The sequence below is a fragment of the Meleagris gallopavo genome, chromosome 1 (genome assembly GCF_000146605.3).
Source record: "Meleagris gallopavo isolate NT-WF06-2002-E0010 breed Aviagen turkey brand Nicholas breeding stock chromosome 1, Turkey_5.1, whole genome shotgun sequence".
In the NCBI taxonomy this organism is placed as follows: Eukaryota; Metazoa; Chordata; class Aves; order Galliformes; family Phasianidae; genus Meleagris; species Meleagris gallopavo.
The window spans coordinates 96,965,146-96,973,204 of record NC_015011.2 but is presented as its reverse complement, the minus strand read 5'-3'; the positions used below and the strand labels follow the sequence as shown (position 1 = coordinate 96,973,204).

Here is an 8,059-nt window from a genome sequence, read left to right as displayed (position 1 = left end):
TTTTTTAAATGAGTTTTTTTTTGTTGTTTTACACAATTTTTTGTGCAATAGTGTGTTCTGTCTTTGCTTCTGAAGTACCTTCTGTTTTAGAAAGCTGAGGCTAAGCCTTCAAAATTGATTTTTCCGTTGCAATCAGAATTTATGCTCAATGATTACTGGGTTATGTTTTCTTTGTCTCATGCCTCAAAGCTTGTCACACTTGAATTGTGGAATTGCCCTGTTTCCTGGCCAGGGCAGCTGGCATTCCAGACCAATACAATGTGCCATGCAAAGCATTTGTGGCAATGAACCTCTGGAACATCTTGACGTTTCAAAGGTTCCTCTATAAGGAATGAAAAATTGCACACCCTCACAGCCCTGCCTTTCTTCAAGGAGCATCTTAGGTTCCTGCCTAAGAGAAGGCAAAATTTCTCAGCTCAGGGAAGAGGCTGGAGTGGCTCAGCAAAGCCATTCATTGCCTACTCTGCTTTCTTCAGGCCTCCTTAGTGCTGCCAGACTCTCCTGAGATGCCCTGGTGTAATGGCTGAAGGCATATCCTGACCCACAGCAGCACCTGCTCTGCACCACTGAGTGGCTTTTAGCTCCGGATACCAATACTTCAGTGTTTGAGAAAGTAAATCAGGAACTTAATAATGGAGCTTACATATGTTCTGTAACAACCCAAATTAAAAAATCTGGCCTGGAAAGCCACCACTGTCTTTGCTTGTTAAAGTCCATTCTAGATTCTGTTTCAGTAACTCAAGCCATCTCTCATTAATCTAAAAATAATCCCAGGCACAGATGTAACTAGGCAATTTCTGCTATTCTTCAACACTAACATTCAGACACATTACTGAGTCTGATACGTCAACAGGGATTAGCTGGAAGCAACTTTGCCTTAAAATTCTCTCTCTTGATACCACAGGGACAATATGAATTTCTTCCTCACAAACCATTTTGTATATATCGGTTCTACAAAAATGTTCTTGTGCCCACATAAAACCTGAAAGCTGTTATCTTACTGCCCATCTCACAGTAGCACAGACTATTTCACACACTTAATAGGTTTAAATCTGCAGAGCCACTAAAACAGAAGGTGCCTGCAAAAACAGACACAGTTTGCAGCAGCTGCAGTGATTCTGTCCTCAGAAGTATTCTAAGTAGCAAGAATGCAAAGATTTTGAGAAATCTATGGTTTCTGCATGACCATTGGTTGAAACATTAGTGAGATAAAGGTTTTCCAGAAAGTGAATCTGCAATTATGAAACAATGGAAATTCCAGATAAAAATGACCTCATTGTTTAGTACACCTTTTCATGTCCCAATAAACATAAAATAATAATTACTGATTTTTATACATACATTGTCTAAAAAGAAACACACTCAAAGTTCCAATGGGTATTTACAGGAGAAAAAAAGGTTTTGCTAAAAAGACAAAACAGTAAAAAAAAAAACCCTGCAATTTTCACTGGTAAATATATATATATTTGTTAAAATCTGAGGTTTAATTCAAAATCCCAGTTTATGTCAAAAAGATAATTCGTCTCAAAAATTTTACCTTTCTTGAAGTACATACCTACAAAAGTAAAATAAATTCTCATAAAGAGATAGTCAAGAGAAGAAGCACGTAGAAAAGCTTTTCCTGCTTTCTTTCTGGAAAGCATCTTGGGAATCTGCTACTTCTGCTCTTTTCCTAAACAGAACAAGGCCACAATTTCCTCCCACAATGAAGCCTCAGATATAGCCCCTTCCTCTTTATTTATCAAGCTGAAGGCATTCAGGCAGGTTTTTTTCCCCTTCGCAGAATACTTCCCACGATTCTCCTGAGCATGATCAGTTCCATACCATGTATAATATCTGATCTGAAAAACCTCAATGCTCCTTAAAATTGCTCTTAAAATATTTCAGATAAATGACAGACTGAGATGTAAATAAGTAAGTAAGTAAGTAAATAAATAAATAAATAGGAGGGTGGCTTATATGTGAAGTAACCATGATCACTGTTTAAAATTATATATATATATTTATAGTCAACAAGCCTGACATGCACAGATTCAACTTTAATGCAACTTGATGTAGAAAGTCAGAAGGCATAGATATATCTATAATCCTTATCGCTGAATACTTAATACTGAATACTGAATAAATTAAATTTCAGTTGCAGGTACAAGTCAGGCCTCGTATAATTCTTCTACAGCTTCTTTCTCACAAAACAAACAAACAAGCAAACAAGAAAGACCCCACAAATTCAAATTAGAATGTATTAGAGAAAACTGTCAAAACAGCTTGGCTAAGACTTTGCATGCATGATTTGAGTGAGGCTTAAGAATGTTATATGCTACTGAAAAAAAGGCTTGGGATAAAATCTTGGTTTAGTCTGTAAATATCAAATGCATCGCATATAACATTAACTGAAGCACATCTGAATATGAAAGCAAGAGAATACAATGAACCCTCAGAATGTGTGGGCTGATATGAAATGAAAGAGAAGGTTTATATCCCAGTTCTGCAGAGTACAATCATGATTTGCTTTAGTTGTATAAATGGCCCCACAGGCTCTTTAAAAATTTCTCAGTATCTACTGCATATAACATATGCAAAGTTTTTATAGTTCAGTGATTGGGATCTTAAATTCACTCGAAATGCTTAAAATGTGCCTTCATTCTCTAAACTTCTCATCTACTCAGCAGCATGGGACAAGGTCAGTTTTAGAATGTTTTCCTTCACAGTTTGATTCTGCTTTTTGCATGAAGTGTATTTCTTGGCTTAAGAAGGTTTTCTGTTTTGGAGGCATTTAAAAGTCCCATATCTCTGAGAAAGAAAGAAAATGGAATAGGAAAATATAAAAGAATGAAATAGGTGAAGCAAAATCTGTGTTGTATAAAAAATACACGGCAGTGACTTTCTGTCTGTAGGATTTCTTGGAGGAGAAAGGAGACACACAGGACCACCCAAAATTCAAACCTATATCTGAGTGCATCGGCCAAACACTCCTTGAACTCCGGCAGCTCCGGGCCGTGACCACCGCCTTCTGGTGCAGCACCTGTCCCTAACCTCCAGCTGCCCCTCTCCTGACACAGCTCCATGCCATTCCCTCCGGCCCTGTCGCTGTCACACAGAGCAGAGCTCAGCACTGCCTTTCCGCTCCCTGTGAGGAGCTGCAGCCGCCATCAGGCCTCCATCAGCTCCTCTGCTCTGCATAGAACCAGCCAAGGGACCTCGGCCTGTCCTCATACATCTTGCCCTCCAGGCTCTTCCCCATCTTCACAGCCCTCCTTTGGATGCTCTCTAGTAGTTTTATGTCCTTCTTATATTGCAGCACCCAAAGCTGCACACAGTGCTCAACTGCACAGAGTAGAGCAGGACAGTCCCTTCCCGTGCCTGGCTGGCAGTGCTGGGCCTGGTGCACCCCAGGGTATGGTTGACTCTCTGGGCTGCCAGAGCACACTGCTGACTCAAATTCAACTTGTTGTTGACCAAATCTCCAGATATCTTTCCAAGCCGCTGGTCTGTAGACTCTCATCCCGCAGCCTGAACATACACATTTGATTACTGCAATCCAGGTGCAGAATCTGGCACTTACTTTTGTAGAACTTCATACAGGGGGCGATTGCCCTGCCCTCTAATTTGTCAAGATTTCTCTGCAAGGCCTCTCTACACTCGAGGATGTCCCCCCAGTTTAGTGTTGCTCACAAACTTAATTATTGTGTACTCAAGTCCAGTCATTAATGAAAAAATTTAAGAGATCTGGACCTAGAATGGAGCCCCAGCACTGACTGGCCACCAGCCTGATGTAACTTCATTTACTACAACCCTTTGAAACTGATCTGCCAGACAATTGTTCACTCGAAACATTTGTTTTTGTCTACCTGTATGCTGAACATCTTGTCCAGAAGGACACTGTAAGAAGCAGTATTGAAAGCTTTGCTGAAATTTAGGAAGATTACATCAATTTACTTGCTTCACTTGGTCAGGTAGGTGGAAAACCTTGTCATAAAAGGGCTTTTCCCTACTGAGGCTATGTTGGCTGTGAACAGTGACTACTAGGACAATGTCTGTTAGCTTCAAATCTACTGAGACCTCTCCAGATTCCCAAGACCGCTGAAAAATAGTTGGGAGAGGTCTCATGATGACAGGAGATGAATCCTATCAGGCCGTATAGACTTGTATGCATACAGATGGAGCAGCAAAGCCCACTCAAATTCAGGATTTATTGTTCCCACAATCACAGTCCTACTATAGCGTGAACTATCTCCCAGTCATGAAGAGGCACCATTCTGCTGTGTGCAGGTGCCAAGGTGTTGGCAGGTGCTGGCAGCAGAGGGCTAAAGGCCTGGTGCCTGACACAGCTGGCTCCAATGGCTGCAGCACAAAACAGGGCCAAGCCCAGCAGCCACCCTGGGGACATCCTGGGGAGGGCAGAAAGCACTGCACTGAGAGAGGAGAAGAAGGGTCTGAAAGTGTTTGACAACAGAGACAACACCAAGACTGGGGAAGGTGGTGTTTCACATGGACTAGATAATTACACTGCAACCCTTGGAATGCCCATGCTGGGAGAGATTTATCCTGAAGCACGGTAGCCTTTGGAAAGCACCAACAGTGGAACAGGAGAAAAGTGAGAAGAAGCAGAAAGAAGCTGTGAAAGATTGACCCCAGCCCCTTTCTCCATCCTCTTGCACTGCTTGACAGGAGGAGATGGAGGAGTTGGAGATGAAGGAGTGAAGTTAAGGGCAGGAAAAGGAAGAATAGAAGAGCAGGGTGTTTCAGAGTTGTTTTTCTTTTTTTCTTTCTGTTTCCAAACCTATTTTTAACTGACAGTATATTATATACATTTTCCCCAAGCTGAATCTCTTTTGGCCATGATTCTAGTTGGTAAGTGATCTCTCTTTTTTTTTATCTCCACTCAGGAGCATTTTCTTAGTACCTGTGCTGTTGAGGAGGGGGAGTGGGAGGGCAGCCAGCCAAGGTCAACCCACAACCTCCTGGGTACAGACAGCCCAGTTTAGCTATTGCTTTCAGTTCTGAGCTTAAATCAAGTCTAAAACATAGCAAAATTGACCTAGGATAGGGGAAAATATTTGGATTAGTATTTAAATGGAGTTACCCAAAGCCTCTTCTGAAAAAACAGACAACAAAAATGAAAAGGAAATCATCATTCTTTAGTCTGACAATCTGTAAGATTAAAACTGATAAGTGTTATGCTGAACATAATGGATGATAATATATCAAAGCGATACTAGCTTCAGATGACAATTACAGAGTAGGGTGTCTGGATATGGATGTTTTCTTTTGCAAACAAATCTAGTTCAAAGTTTTTACAGTATGGCTGAAATTGATTTGGTGAGTAAAAAAAATCTTTTTATTTGACATTTTAAACAAAAATGCATACCCACTTATCTAGTCAGAATGATAGGAAATTATAATCACACATTTTCTTTCTTTCATTTTTCACTAAGATGTACATGTATTGCTTATCTAATTGTTTTCTTCTGAATCTATGTAGCAACTGTTCTGACAAAAAGCAGATTATCATTCTAAAAATATATTTCAATTTTTTTCCCTTTCTTAATTTCATTTTTTTTCTTTTTTAACTGCTAAATTGATTCAAAATTACCCATACTTAGTTCTTATCTCAGACTATCTGAGGTTACAATTTGGGATCCAAATTAAGTAAATTAGAGAATTATTTTCAGTGGATAGGTGAAGGTGCCTAGTTTCCAGAGTGTTATGTAAACTCCTCTATTCTGCCATCTAATTTGCACAGAGTATTATGAGGCTATTTATTGTATTGTTAATAAGTTTTTTTTCTTGCCTTCAAACTGAGCAACAAGAAATTACGAGTTCTAATTTGTTTCAAAATGGAATTGCTTATATGAACAGTTTTTGATTGAATGATGCAGCTTTCAAACATTGCACTTGAGAAGGAAATGAAGTTCCTACTTCTGGATAATATTTTTGTAATGTATGACACTGTGAAGGAGAAAGCTGTAGGAAAATACATCCTTAATGGAGACTAGGGTAGAAGCACTTCTATTGTGTTGAGCGTATAAAGTTCTTTTGACCTGGTCCATTATGAACTCATAAAACATTGATTGTTTTGGAACTTGGCTATCTTAAAGCAGAATGAAGTAGCTGGTTTGGGCTTCTTAATTTTGGTAATAATATAGCCGTGTGTTGCTATATAGCTTATATTAAAACTGTTGAAGGCATACAATAGAATTTATAGATAACCTTGAAGACAAAATCCAGATGGGTTGTTTTCTGGAGAGTGCAAATAGAGTCCCCGTAGTGTCTGAATCCTTGAAGATGCTGAAAATGGGAGAAAGCACACCAGTTCCCTTGCATCACTCAGGTAAGGCATCTGCATAGATACCAGACATCCTCTATAACAAAGCAGATTAAGAACTGAATGAAATGCTCAGAATGGAAGAGTTGTGCCTCCATTCTTTCCCTGCTGCTTTGCTGTCTTTCTGCAAACTCTTATCTCCTGTTCAAGGCTATCTTCTTCTGGATTGTTTCACTTCTCTTTCTCATTTGAATACCAGACACTTGGATAAACTTATTATTCTGTTTATCTTTTCTCTGTATAAAAGAATTAGGAGTAATATCCACAAAGTTACTGGTTGAAGGAAAGATGTGGCTTTTGAGGTCAATTAGGAAGTCAGATGCATTGATACTTTTGCCAGCATAAAGACTTTGTTTTAGTATTAATTTGCCATTTTTCATCAGGAGATGGAAAGAGGAAAGGAAGGGGGAAAGGTAATTAGAACATAACTATTGTAAAATCCAGTGTTTCTCTTCATTCTATGAACCCAGCAGTGAGGAAGAGGAGGAAGTATGTAAGAAAAGTCATCAGCCAAATATCAGTGTTATTACCAGCCCTTCTGTAGTCTATCAATCAGTAAGTCAGCTACAAATTTCCATGTGTGCAATAAATCACAAGATCATGTTTAATGATTTCTGATGTTTTTATATCATTACAAGGAACAACTGTATTGTCCTAATTATCATTTCTCTTTTTCTTATATTTGTGGAAAAAGAAATTAAACAAATCCATAGAGATTTCCTTACTTTTCTTTTAATTATTATTATTTATCAATTCTACTTTCTGTGCAGGCTGGCATTCTCTGGAGAGATAATATTTTCTGCTCTTCAACTTGCATTGTGAATTTTGCAGAATTTATTTTTATAATAATTAATACTATTTTCTTAAAAAGATGTAGTATTATAGTGTGTATATATATATGTGTGTGTGTACATATCTATCTATCTATATGTATCATGCATGGATAGTACACAGTCACACAAAGGAATACACATGCAGGCCTTGAAGTGCAGTGTTATCAGAGGCAATTTCAAGTGCAAATAAACCCCCCATGGGAAGCATGGGCAGAAATGACCAGCCCTGCATGCAAAATGAAATTAAAGACACAAATGCAGAAAAGCTTTCCCAAAACAATGAACTATAAATGAGCTCGCTATGCCTGACAAATGAAATGAAGTTAAGATAATTATGACAAATTCATACCGACCTTCATTTGCATACATTCTAGGAGTGGATATAATAATCGTTAATGAAAACAGCAGTTAAAATGACCTTAACATGGTAGCCTGCCTAGAGTCTAACCAAACAGTGAATTAATATGTAACAACGATGACTAAATGGATTATTTAAATCTTCTTGTCTTAGAAAGAAATTACAAATTCAAAGTAATCACGGACGAATTTAATAATTCATTCTGTGAATTTTGAATGTCTTCATTTTTGCAAGCTACATAAGAAATAAAATTATGGTCAACAGAGTCATCATGGTATTAATTATAGTTGTGGTGATATCACCTAATGAACAGCCGTGAAGTAAGTGTGTTACTGCCTTTGTGTTAGGCAGCATGTAAACTTCTAGAAATAATTGCACCTGTCCAATAGGCCTTCTGTCAACACTAACGTTGTAGATATAGGGTAAGAGAAGTAGGGATTCCCCTCACCCCATGTCCAAAATAGCTAGTAGTGAAATGGTACCATATGTAATCCAATGGTTATGTGCTATAGTGTAGGCATTTCTCCACTTTTTTTTTTTTTT

The 8,059-nt window shown here is 38.4% G+C and overlaps 2 long non-coding RNA genes across 2 annotated transcripts in view; one reads left to right on the top strand and one right to left on the bottom strand.

The window, feature by feature from the left end:
- The window catches only part of LOC109370009, a 36,422-nt gene that overhangs the window by 11,751 nt on the left and 16,612 nt on the right, over positions 1 to 8,059 (bottom strand). The window lies entirely within an intron of this gene.
- LOC109369998 overlaps positions 5,365 to 8,059 on the top strand; it is a 3,936-nt gene continuing 1,241 nt past the window's right edge. Inside the window, exon 1 of the long non-coding RNA XR_002119750.2 lies at positions 5,365 to 6,880. This is a non-coding gene — a long non-coding RNA (uncharacterized LOC109369998). The remainder of the gene's footprint in view (positions 6,881 to 8,059) is intronic.